Source organism: Heterodontus francisci, chromosome 44 (assembly GCF_036365525.1).
Source record: "Heterodontus francisci isolate sHetFra1 chromosome 44, sHetFra1.hap1, whole genome shotgun sequence".
Taxonomy (NCBI): domain Eukaryota; kingdom Metazoa; phylum Chordata; class Chondrichthyes; order Heterodontiformes; family Heterodontidae; genus Heterodontus; species Heterodontus francisci.
In genome coordinates, this window is record NC_090414.1 from 13,448,440 (window position 1) to 13,460,652 (window position 12,213).

A 12,213-nucleotide genomic window follows, 5' to 3' on the forward strand; every position below is an offset into this window, starting at 1 on the left:
TCCCAGGAATGTAGCTGCCCCCTTTTTACTTCTGAGCTGCACCCATATGGCCTCATTTGATGATTCATTTAGCATGTCATCCCTCCTCAAAGCTGTTATTGATTCCTTAACTAATAATGCTGCACCCCCTCCTTTTTTTTTTATCGCCCTCTCTATCACGCCTGAAAACTCTATTTCCGGGGATGTTGAGTTGTCATTCTTGCCCCTCTTTTCGCCAAGTTTTGGTTATAGCAATGATATCATGTTGCCATGTGTCTATCTGTGCCCTGAACTCATCGGCTTTATTTACTATCCTCCTTGCATTTCAATAAATACCCTTTAACACTGCCAAATTCCTGTGTTGCACACTTTTTAACCTTTGCTTCTTCTGCCTTTCTGAGTCACTCGCTAATTTTCTGTGTACTGTTCCCTGCCCTGAAATTGTCTTATCTAAGACTGTGCTCAGGTTCCCATCCCCAACAGCACTAGCAAGCCTTCCTGCAAGGATATTTGCCTCAGAACCGGTCCCAATGCCCTAGAAATCTGAAGCCCTCCCTCCTGCACCATTTTTCCAGCCACGCATTCATCTGGTGTATTTTCCTATTAATACATTCACTAGCACGTGCCTTGGGAGTAATCCGGAGGTTATTACCCTTGAGGTCCTGCTTGCTAAACTCTTTCCTAACTCCCTAAACTCAGCCTGCAGGACCTCATCCCTCTTACTTGCTATATTGTTGGTACCAATGTGGACCACTATCTCCGGTTGTGCACCCTCACCCTCCAGAATGTTCTGTAACCGCTCGGTGATATCCCTGACCCTTGCTCCAGGGAGGCAACATATCATCCTGGAATCACGTTTGCGACCACAAAAACACCTATCTGTTCCTCTAACCATAGAATTCCCTATCACTATTGCTCTCTTGTCCTTTTTCCTCCCTCCCTGTACAGCTGAGTCACCCATGATGTTCCAATTATGACTCTCATTGCACTCTACAGAGGAACCCTCCTTCCTATTGGTATTCAGAACTGAATACTGGTTAGAAAGTAAGATGCACTTCGGGGACTCCTGCGCTACCTGCCCTGACCTTCTTGTCTGCCTGGCAGCTACCCAGTCCCTCTCTGCCTGTGCTCTTTTAAGCAGCGGGTTGACGACCACCAAAGTCCTCCGACTCGCGGATGTGCCACAGTGACTCCAGTCGCCGCTCGAGCTCCGAAACCCGAAGCTCAGCTGGAGACACTTCCTGCAGATGCTTTTGTCAAGGACACATGGTGCGTCCATGACTTCCCACATAACACAGGAGACACGTTCCACTTGGCCGAGCTGCCCTGCCATTACTTAGCTTTACAATCAATTATTGCTAGTGCAATAAGTGTAATAACTTACCAGTTATTTGCAATCAGCTTTATCCCTGCACCGTGGAGGCTGAAAAGAAAGAGACCAAAGAGCACCTCCCCCACCAGCCAGCGAAATCCCCTACACACCTGGTTGTAACATTCTGGGACACTATCCCAAATACAAGTTCACTGCCTTTACAGCTTACGTGTTCTGCTTCTCCCAGTCTAGTTGAAAATTAGAATCTCTCATTATAACCAGATTTGTTCTGCTACATTCTTCCCCAAACTCTGCTTTATACATCTCCCCGTTCCATCACTACTCTCAGGAGGTCTGTCGACAATTCCCATCAAAGTCTTGCATCATTTGCTGTTCCCTGATTCTACCCATGCTTTATGCACTACCTGTTCAGCCTCATAGATGTCATCAGTATTACTAATCCTCCTCCTTTCTAAAGATCCCAAAGCCCGGGATATTTAGCTCCCAGCCATGCCCAGGTCGTAGCCAGGACTCTGTGTAATCATAATCCTTTAATCATAATTTGTGCTTCTAACTCATTTGTTTAATTTTGTGCGCTATGTATATTCTTGTACAGTACTCTGATATGGTTAGCTGTTCCTACCCACATGTCCTGATGGTATTTCTCGCATTGTTTGCCGTATCACATTTTTGGTTGTTGATGCTCCGTACATGATTATCCTGGCAAATTAATGTACTTTCATTTTTCATCATCATTTTGTATACAAAATTATGAGGGGTATAGATAGGGTCGATAAGAAGAAACCTTTTCCCTTAGCGGAGGTGTCAGTAACCAGGGGGCATAGATTTAAGGTGAGGGGCAGGAGGTTTAGAGGGGATTTGAGGAAAAATGTTTTCACCCAGAGGGTGGCTGGAATTTGGAACGCACTGCCTGAAGAGGTGATAGAGGCAGGAACCCTCCCAACATTTAAGAAGAAATTGTTCTAGATCAGCACTTGAAATGCCATACCATACAAGGCTATGGGACAAGTGCTGGAAGATGGGATTAAAATAGATAGGCTTGATGGCCGGCGTGGACACAGTAGGCCGAAGGACCTGTTTCTGTGCTGTATAAATCTATGACTCTCTCACTCCTGTTTTATTTTTGACAGGTATTTTGTTATTATTTCCTTCTACTCTCTGAGTATTTCTATTGGCTTTGTATTTTTTTTTGCACTCTTAATTCTCTTTGAAGTTGTGATTACCATCATACAGACCAGAACTACGAGGGGGCCTGACAAGGTAGATAGGGAGAAATTGTTTCCATTGGCAGGAGGGTCAGTCGTCAGAGGACACAGATTTCAGGTAATTGGCAAAAGAACCAGAGGGGAGATGAGGACTGTTTTTACAGAGCGAGTTGTTATGATCTGGAATGCCCTGCCTGAAAAGGTGGGGAGAAGCAGATTCAATAGGAACTTTCAAGAGGGAGTTGAAGAAATGCTTGAAGTGGAGAAAATCCCAGAACTATGGGGAAAGAACAGGTGGAATGGGACTAATTGGATAGCTCTATTAAAAGAGTTAGCACAGCTATGACGGGCCGAATGGGGCCATCTCGGCTGTAAAATTTTATGATAAAGAAATAGTGCTGCTGATTAAATGAAGAAAATTAGCCAACTTGATCATTTGCTCAATGACTGAATCTAATCTAATCTTCATATAAATGAAGCAAGCAATTCAAACCTCGTGTCGCTTGATGACCTTAATTGAATGCCGCAGACTGATGCACAATAACATTTGAATCAATAACCGAGATAAGTATCTATATTTATTTATGGTGGAGTGAGTACTGGAGTTCATATGATTCTACCTCAATTTCTCTCCTTTGTGCCCTCGAGCGGCACAGAATAAATTCTGGTAAACGCCTTGGGATGTTTTACTACTTTAAAGGTGCAATAGAAGTGCAAGTTGTTGTTGTAGTTTAAAACATCAGTACCTTTCAGTTAAAGATTAACTGATTCTCAGTAGGTTTTTGTGTATCTTGTGAACCCATAACATATTGCAATTCTTACACAGGTTGCATTTTCTATTGAAATGTCAGCAAATATTCCCATGGGAATGCCAATGTAGAAAAGTCCACCTTTACCTGTTAAAGTGAGCAGTTATGTTTCAATAACACCATTAGGTGGTACTGTGAAAGAATTTCCAATATTGGTCTGACCATCAGTACTTTGTCACACCACCACTTATGTCTTTTGCCCACAAGTTACTCCAAATGTTTTCTAAATTTTTTTTTAAAATTTGAACTCCCATTTCTTTTATCCAAAGTTTGGCTGTAAGCATATATTTCATAATGGCATGATTAAATTTCACTGTTAAATTGTCTTTTGTGTCTTATAATGCCTTCCTAAGAGTTTCTACTTGAATCCCTTAGTCTCTCGGAAAAGCCTATATTTGGACACGATCATTTTATCCAGAGTCTTGTAACCACTGAATGCAGATTGTGCAGTCTGAGCCCGTACATGTATCAGTACCAGCTGAACTGTTGGAATATTTTTCTTTGGCTTTGAGATGTTTCTGCTCAATTCTTCTTCAAAATTACTTGAAGAAAAGCCAGAGGGCAAATGATATACATGCCTCCTACTGGACTGCAATTCCTAGCGTCCTCGGTAACCATGCACCTGGACAGAATCCAATTTCCTTATCATCTGAAAACCTCATCATTGCCTCTATGCTGGCATTTCTTTGAAATTCAACTTCTGGAGCCAATTCTTACATCTAAGGCTGGGTACCCTTTGTGTTGGATCTCAATACCCACGTGTGGCGACCAAAACCAGGCATGAAAAGGCTTGTACAACCTAAATGTAATGCTTTTAGATTTATGGGGCTAATAGAGTTTAAATTAGGAGGACTGGTTGCATATACTAGGCTTGTATTCCCTTGGGTATAGAAGATTCAGGGATGATCTAATTGAGGTGTTTAAGATGATCAGAAGAGTTGATGAGCTAGATAGAGAGAATCTATTTCCTCTTGTGGGGGAGTCCAGAACAAGGGGGCATGACCTTAAAATTAGAGCCAAGCCGTTCAGGGGTGATGTCAGGAAGCACTTCACACAAAGGATAATGGAAATCTGGAACTCTGACCCCTAAAAAAGCAGTTGAGGCTACAAAGGCAAAATATTGTGGATGCTGGAAGTCTGAAGTATAAACGGAAAATGCTGGAAGTATTCAGCAGGCAAGGCAGCATTTCAGGTCGGTGACCTTTCATCAGACCTGGAAAATGTTAGAGATGTAACAGGTTTTAAGCAAGTACAGAGGCAAGGACAGTGGGGGAGGGGAGGGAAGAACCAAAGGGAAGGCTTGTGAGGGGGAAAGGGAGGAGTGATTTGAATGAACAGCAGAATCATTACCAGCACCTGTTGACCGAAAGCAGTAGTTCGGATCTAAACTTGTTGAAACTGATGTTGAGTCCAGGCTGTAAAGTGCTTAATCGAAGGATAAAGTGCTGTTCTTGAGCTTGCTTTGAGCTTCATTGGAACAGTGCAGGAGGCTGAGGGCAGAGTGGTCCAAGTGGGAGTGAGACAGAGCATTCAAACGGTGAGTGACCAGAAGCTCGGGGTCATGCTTGTGGACTGGGCGGAGGTGTTCAGCAAAGAGATCACCCAGTTTGCATTTGGTCTCCCCAATGTAGAGGAGAGGGCATTGTGAGCAGTGAATGCCGTAACTAAATTTAAAACAAACGTGCAAGTAAATTGCTGTCTCACCTCGAAGGAGTGTTTGGGGTCTTGGATGGTAGGAAGAGAGGAGATGAAGGGGAGGTGTTGCAACTCATGCGCTTGCATGGAAAGATGCCATAGGAAGGGAGGGGGAGTTGGGGGTGATGATTGAGTGGACCAGAGTGTGAGGAGGGAACAGTCCCTTTGGAATGCTGGGATGGGAGGGATGTGTTTGATGGTGTCATCACGCTGGAGGTGGTGGAAGGTGATTTGTTGAATGTGGAACCTGGTGGAGTGGAGGCAATCCGATCATGATTCTGGGAGGGAGGGTAAGAACTGAGGGGAGAATTGTGGGAAATGGGATGAACAGGGTTGAGGACCCTGTCAGCCACAGTGGAGGGGAATCCTCAGTTGAGGGAGAAGAAAGACCTATCGGAAGCACTGCCATGGAAGGTGGCCTCATCAGAACAGATGTGACTGAGAACTTGGAGAATGGACAGGAGGTGGGCTGGGAGGAAATGTAATCAAGGTAGCTGTGGGAGTCAGTGAGCTTATATTAGATATTGGTTGACACTCTATCCCCAGAAATGGAGATAGAGAAGTCAGGGAAGGGAAGAATTGTAGATGGACCATGTGAAGGTGATGGAGGGGTCAAAATTTTAAGCAAAGTTGAGGCTAGGTTATTGGAAAATTTCAAAACAGAGGCAAGGGTATTAAAGGTTACAGAACCACAGCAGGTAGATGGAATTGATCTCATTGAATGGCTGCACAGTCTCGCGGGGCTGAATGGCCTCCTCTTGTTCCTTTGTTCCGGTAATATAACCGGAAACCTTATTTGTCTTCCTAATAGCCTTGTTAAGCTGCTTACACATTTTTCATGATTTATCAACTGTGACTGCCGCGTGCCTCTCTTGACCCTGCAACCTTTCGCGGGCATTCCTGAATGGTGTAGGGATGTCTAGACTCTCCCAAACCCACTGTATTCCCCACAATTGAGGACTGTTGCCAGGCATGGGCCCAGTTCCCCAACTTATCTGCAATTCCCAACCATTGTGCAGAATTGTGTCCTCTGCAAATTTGTGAATGGTTGTATGGAATGCCCTCACCGAATTTGTTTATTATTCCTTCATGTGATGTATCCATTGCTGGCAAGGCAAGGACAACAGTGGTCACAAATGACGAATATCTCTGGCAAGGGCAGCATTTGTTGCTCATCCCTAATTGCCCTTGAGAAGGTGGTGGTGAAGCTACCTTTTCGAACAACTGCAGTCCTTGGGGCGTAGGTATACCAACAATGCTGTTAGGAAGGGAGTTCCAGGTTTTTGACCCAACAACAATGAAGGAATGGCGATATAGTTCCAAGTCAGGATGGTACGTGACTTGGAGGGGGAAATTGCTGGTGGTGGTGTTCCCATGCTTCTGCTGCCCTCGTCCTTCTAGGTGGTAGAGGTTGCGGGTTTGGAAGGTGCTGTTGAAGGAGTCTTGGCAATTTGCTGCAGTGCATCTTGTATATTGTACACACTGCTGCCACTGTGCGACGGTGGTGGAGGGAGTGAATGTTTACCGTTGTAGCTGGGGTGCCGATCAAGCAGGTTATTTTGTCCTGGATGGTGTTGAGCTTCTTGAGTGTTATTGGAATTGCAGTCATCCAGGCAAGTGGAGAGTATTCCATCACATTCCTGACTTGTGCCTTGGAGATGATGGACAGACTTTGGGGGGGGTGGGTTAATGGCTGCAGAATTCCCAGCCTCAGAGTATTTATATGCCTGTTCCAATTCAGTTTCTGGTCAATAGTAACCCCCCAGGATATTGATAATAGGGGATTCAGCAATGGTAATGCCATTGAATGTCAAGGGGAGATGGTTAGATTCTCTCTTGTTGGCGATGGTCATTGCCTGGCACTTGTGTGACGCGAATATTACTTGCTACTTATCAGCCCAAGCCTGAATGTTGTCCAGGTCTTGCTGCATTTGGGCATGGACTGCTTTCACTATCTGAGGAATTGCAAATGGTACTGAACATTACATAATCATCAACGAACATCCCCACTTTTGACCTTATGATGGAAGCAAAGTCAATGATGAAGCAGCTGAAAATGGTTTGGCCTAGGACACTGGTCTGAGGAACACCTGCAGCAATGTCCTGGGACTGAGATGATTGGCCTTCAGCAGCCACAACCGTCTTCCTTTGTGCTAGGTATGACTCCAGCTTATGGAGAGTTTTTCCCCTGATTCCCATTGCCTTCAATTTGCTAGGGCTCCTTGATGCCACGCTCGGTAAAATGCTGCTTTGATATCAAGGGCAATCACCTTCACCTTACCTCTTGAGTTCAGCTGTTTTGTCCATGTTTGGACCAAGGTTGTAATGAGGTCAGGAGCCAAGTGGCCCTAGGGGAACCCAAACTGAGCATCACTAAGCAGGTTGTTACTGTTTAGGTGGTGCTTGATAGCACTGTTGACGACACCTTCCATCACTTTGCGAATGACTGAGTGTAGATTGATGGAACGGTAATTGGTCAGATTGAATTTGTCCTGCTTTTTGTGGACAGGACATACCTGGGCAATTTTCCACATTGTCGGGTAGATTCCAGTGTTGTAGCTATACTGGAACAGCTCGGTTAGAGGTGCGGCAAGTTCTGCAGCTCAAGTCTTCGGTAAAACAGATGGGATGTTGTCAGGAGCCATAGCCTTTGCAGTATCCAGTGTCTTCAGCCTTTTCTTGATATCACGTGGAGTGAATCGAATTGGCTGAAGACTGATATCTGTGATGCTGGGGGCTTCAGTAGGAGGCTGAGATGGATCATCCATTCGGCACTTCTGTCTGAAGATGGTTGTAAATGCTTCAACCTTGTCTTTTGCACTGCTGTGCTGCTCCATCATTGAGGATGGGGATATTTGTGGCACCTCCTTCTCCAGTTAGTTGCTTAGTTGTCCATCCCCATTAACGACTGGATGTGGCAGAACTGCAGAACTTAAATCTGATCAGTTCTCTGTCTATTGCATGCTGCTTCTGCTGTTGACATGTAAGTAGTCCTGTGTCGTAGCTTCACCAGGTTGACACCTCATTTTTAGGTATGCCTATTGCTGCTCCTGGCATGCTCTCCTGCACTTTTCATTGAAGCAGGGTTGATCCCTTGGCTTGATGGTAATGGTAGAGTGGGGATATGCTGTGCTACCGAGCCACTTTTGGTGATGGAGATTGTAATCCGGCAACGAGAGTTCATTCTATGCCCTTGCCCCACCCTCAGTGCTTCTTCCAAGCGGTGTTCAACATGGAGGAGTACAAAATCATCAGATGAGGGAGGGCGGTAGGTGGTAATCAGCAGGAGGTTTTCTTGCCCATGTTTGACCTGATGCCATGAGACTTCTTTGGGTCCGGAGTCAATGTTGAGGGCAACTCGTTCCTGACTGTATACCACTTTGCCACCACCTCTGGTGAGTCTGTCCTGCAGGTGGGACAGTACATACTCAGGAATGGTGATAGCGATGTCTGGGACATTGGATGTAAGGTATGTTTCCATGAGTATGACTATGTCAGGCTGTTGCTTGATAGTCTGTGGGACAGCTTTCCAAATTTTAGCAGAAGCTTCCACATGTTCGTAAGGAGGAATTCTTCGTTCCAAACTGTTGAAGCAGGGTCAGAAAGGCATCAGAAGAGTAGACGAGTCATGGATGTAGGTGGGAAGAGACTGGATGAGGGTAGAAACAAATAGAGTCACAATAGGAAGAAATCAGTTCAGTAGGGTAGGATCAGGCTGAAATGATAGGACTGCCAGGGCAGTCCTGTTTGTGGATTTTGGGAAGGAGGTAGAAGTGGGCTGTCAGGGTTAGGAGACTTTGCTGTTGGAAGGCGTGGAGAGAAGATCACCAGAGGAGGTGAGGTTAGTGACAGTCTTGGGGACCATAGCTTGCTGTTGGTAGTGGGATCATGGTCCGGGCAGGAGGAGGTGTCGTAGAGTTGGCATTTGGCCTCTGCTAAGTCGAGGTCAATTCAACAGAAAACAACAGCACCACCCTTGTCAGCAGGTTTGATGACAATGTCAGGGTTGGGCCTGAGAGAATGGAGTGTAGAGAATTCAGAGGGAGACAGATTAGAGTGAGTGAAGGGACCAGAGAAATTGAGACAGCCATTGTCATGCCGGGAGTTCTGAATGAAAAGGTCAAGAGAGGATGAGAGGGTAAGAGGCCACTGGAGAACGGGTAAAAGAGTCTGCTGTGTGGGGGAAGGAGTCCTGGCTAAAGAAATGGGTGCGGAGGCGAAGGTGACGGAAGAAGAACTCAGAGTCATGTGAGCCCGAAATTCATTGATATGGAGGTGTAAGGGGATGAAGTTGAGGCCTTTGCTAAGGACAGGTATTGTTCAAGGTCAGAGAGGGGAAGGTAGGAGGGTACTGTGAGTACACAGTAAGGGGTGAGATTTGGAAGAAGGATAGGCTCAGAGGGAAGTAAAGAGGAAGAAGGATCTGGAGTGGTATTTGTTACCCATGAGTTATTGGAGCTTGTGATCCTTCACACCTGAAAGGAAGAAAAAAAGTGTTTTGTTAAGGCATCGGATGAGACAAAGGATGAAATGAAACTGCGGATCAGGACAGCTTTGAGATAGAGTGAGTCAGTGCTGCTGAAGAGAGAGGTTGAGAGTGTGCATGTAATGGCACATGGCATTGCTTGTGGATCTCGGGATGTGGAGAGAACAGTAGTTTGAGGAATATTGAATATCTGGGAAATATCTGTAATCATGGGTGGATCTGAAACACGAAGGGCGAAATTTCCATTGGAATCCACGTGGAATATGTTGGAGCTGGAGACAGTTGCTGAGGAAGGTGATGTGGCTGCGAAAGTGAATTTTGGTAGATACCTGATTAAACCATAAGAAGGGAGATAGGAAGCAATGAAGGTTAACGAGGTAAAGGAGACAAACGGAAATCATGTTGGAGAGAAGAGCAGAACTTCTTCAAAAGCATAATACTGTGGATGCTGGAAATCTGAGATGAAAACAGAAAATGCTGAAAATACTCAGCAGGTTAGGCAGCATCTGCGAAGAGAGAAATAAAGTTAATGTTTCAGTCAATAATCTTTCATCATGGAGGAGCACTGATTCAACAGCTGAGGGAGGGCGGTAGGTGGTAATCAGCAGAAGGTTTCCTTGCCTGTGTTTGACCTGATGCCATGAGACTTCATGGGGTGCAGAGACAATGTTGAGAACTCCCAGGGCAGCTCCCTCCTCACTGTATACACCACTGTGCTGCCATCTCTGGTATCCAACCAGCAGGACATACCCAGGATGGTGATGGAGGAGTCTGGGATATTGGCTGTAAGATGTGATTCGCTGAGTGTGACTATATCAGTCTGTTCCTTGACTAGTCAGTGGGACAGCTCTCCTAATTTTGGCACAATTCTGCAGATATTAGTGAGGAGGACTTTGCAGGATCAACAGGGCAGAGTGTGCCGTCATCGTTTCCAGTGCCTTGGTTGATGCTGGGTGTTTCGCTAGGCCATTTACGAGTCAATCACATTGCTGTGGATCTGGAGTCACATGTCAGTCAGCCAGCCTAGATAAGGACATAAGGATGGCAGAATTCCTTCCCTAAAGGACATTCGTGAACCAAGTGGGTTTTTACAACAATCCGGTAGTTTCATGCTCGCTATAACTGAGATTAACTTTTAATTCCAGGTTTATTAATTAATTTAATTTAATTTCCACCAGCAGCTGTGGTGGGAGTTGAACTGGAGGCCTCTGGATTACTAGTCAGGTAACATTACCACTATGTCACTGAGAGCGGAGTGGGATTAGACTAGGTGGAATATTAAAGGGTGCCGGGAAGTGAACAGGAGAGTGGAATAGACTAGGTGGGATTCTAAAGGGTGTGGGGAGTGAGGTGGACAGTGGGATTAAACTGTGTGGGGAATGAGCAGGGACCACTCTCAGTGACATAGTGGTAATGTTACTCGACTAGTAGAGTGAGCAGGAGAGTGGGAATAGACTGGGTGGGATACTAAAGGATGTGGGGAGTGAGGTGGACAGTGGGATTAAACTGTGTGGGACATCATTACAGGGTGTGGGGAATGAGCAGGGACCACTCTCAGTGACATAGTGGTAATGTTACTCGACTAGTAGAGTGAGCAGGAGAGTGGGAATAGACTGGGTGGGATACTAAAGGATGTGGGGAGTGAGGTGGACAGTGGGATTAAACTGTGTGGGACATCATTACAGAGTGTGGGGAATGAGCAGGGACCACTCAGTGACATAGTGGTAATGTTACTAGACTAGTAGAGTGAGCAGGAGAGTGGGAATATACTGGGTGGGATACTAAAGAGTGTGGGGAGTGAGGGGGTGAGTGGGATTAGACTGCATGTGATATTAAAGGGTGTGGGGAATGAGCAGGAGAGTGGGAATAGACTGGGTGGGAAATTAAAGGATGTGGGAGTGAGGTGGAAATTAAAGTAGCACTTGACGGCATACTCCTCTTGTTTCTTATGTTTACGAGCTCAAGATATCCCTACTGTAATGTAGGAAATCAGTTTACTCTTGAGTTGCACGCAGGTATGGAGAGATGGTGTACATTAGAAATGCAAAGTCACATTCAGTCTGCAATTTTGAAAATGGTTTTCGGTTTGACTGATATTGCCACCTTGCCAGCACAGTGCAACATGTTAAAGGAAATTCCATGTGGGGCCCAAACTCCTTACACTGCGCAGAGAGATAGGTGCTTCTGGTGGTAAACCTGGATGGGGCTGGGGTAGTGGTGGGTTTAATTTTGGATCATGAATGCACTGAGCAGTTAGATCACTCACTGACGCCACAATTATATCCCGTCCTTAACGTAACAGAAACTGGAAACAGCTTCACCATGACGCCAATGTTGGAGCATAAACACAGTCCGTCAACATTGACCGGAGATCCTTGTATAACTGGAATTGACATCACTGTGTTTAGACAGTGAACACATACATGTGTTCAAAGCGTTGGTTTGACCAGTCGAGCCAATGATTGTTGAGACTTATTGATCACCTATTTGGTCAGAATAATAGGCCAGTCAGCCAATGGGGAAAGGAAGGTGCAATCAGCAAGGTCACAGGTCAGAGGGCAGATGGCACTCACTGCGACATGACCTGTTGGCGAGGGGGGACCAGGGAACTGGGTCACAATAAGTGGTAATTTTGGGTAATAGAATGCAGTGAAGTTTGAAGCGTTTTCATTTAAAAAGTGAAATAATCAATGAAAGGTGAAATCA

The 12,213-nt window shown here is 45.5% G+C and overlaps 1 protein-coding gene across 4 annotated transcripts in view; it reads left to right on the top strand.

Moving 5' to 3' along the window:
* Positions 1-12,213, top strand: part of LOC137355917 (pyruvate carboxylase, mitochondrial-like) — a 1,077,083-nt gene that overhangs the window by 90,392 nt on the left and 974,478 nt on the right. The gene's annotated exons all lie outside the window — the stretch shown is intronic.